We start from the raw sequence: 1190 nt of genomic DNA on the forward strand, positions 1-1190 counted from the left end.
GAGTAATTATCAAAGATTGCTTTCATTACTTTAGTGTGTATACCAAATAACAAAAAAATTTTTCCACAACTTCACATTTCTATTTAAACATTATATTCATAACACACAGTTGCCAATCCAGTAATGGTTTGATTGACATAAATTTTAAAAAGGTAAAATTTTTGCTATTTGTCGACATGAATCTTTCAAGTCCAAAGTAGCTCCACCAAATAGGAAAGATAAATATAAGTGTGGGGGATATTTGAACCATTTTTCAATTTATGCATGTCATTCTTGCACAGAGACCATCCTAATTTTCTCTGTATCGTTCCAATTTTATCGGATGTCCCCAAAGGGACAAGCATATATGTTACTGTTCTGCAATATAAAGTCAGGGAGGAAGCTTGAGATAATCAACCTCTTAAATATGATAATGTGCAAAAAAATTCATGTCAAATTCTCAAGAAATATTTGTAGAAACAAATTCAGAATTTGAATAATTTCATATTAGGATGGTTCAAGATTTTATCGTAGTTTCTTTTAGGAGAGAAGTTCTTAAAAAAATTCCTAGACTTGTAAGGTTTTATTTAATGAACAGCTAAACTACTGGTTGCCATACCCTCCCTCCTTCCCTCCCTCCCCCGAAACTTGTTATTTTAATACATTGCATACCCTCTCGTGGTCTAAAGATCACAATCATGTAAAACAAACGATTACACGGTGGAATAGTAACCAATGTATATGTCCACGTGGATAAATAATATCGGAACCTCTCTTATATTAACTGTAGACACGTATTTTGTCCCACTCCGAATCATTTTTTTAACCATTTTCTATCCAGTCTTACCATGTACCTTTACCCATGTGATAATTCCCACACAATAACAAATCCAACAAACTCTTAACCATTTTGACACGTCACCCTAACAAATTCTATCTCATTCTAACTATCCCTACCCCACCTTACCACCCCTACCCCTACCCATGTACCACCCTCATGTTTTTACACACCCACAATATACACATGGGACCCACAGAGAATAGATAAACACAGCTATATACACATAAAGGGCTCGTTTGGTAGAGTGTATAAGAATAATGTAAAATATAGTGTATTAGTAATGCTTGTATTAGTAATACTTGTATTAGTTATGCTTGTATTTTTCTTATGCAGTGTTTGGTTTGATGTATTAAAAAAAACATGAATTACA

At 33.4% G+C, this 1190-nt stretch overlaps 1 non-coding gene across 1 annotated transcript; it reads right to left on the reverse strand.

Moving 5' to 3' along the window:
• Positions 1 to 235: 235 nt before the first annotated feature.
• Positions 236 to 338, reverse strand: LOC124886159. Its single transcript, XR_007043247.1, has one exon. It is a non-coding gene; the product is annotated as a U6 spliceosomal RNA (small nuclear RNA).
• Between the last annotated feature and the right edge of the window lie 852 nt (positions 339 to 1190).

This window comes from Capsicum annuum, chromosome 7 (assembly GCF_002878395.1).
Source record: "Capsicum annuum cultivar UCD-10X-F1 chromosome 7, UCD10Xv1.1, whole genome shotgun sequence".
NCBI classification, from domain to species: domain Eukaryota; kingdom Viridiplantae; phylum Streptophyta; class Magnoliopsida; order Solanales; family Solanaceae; genus Capsicum; species Capsicum annuum.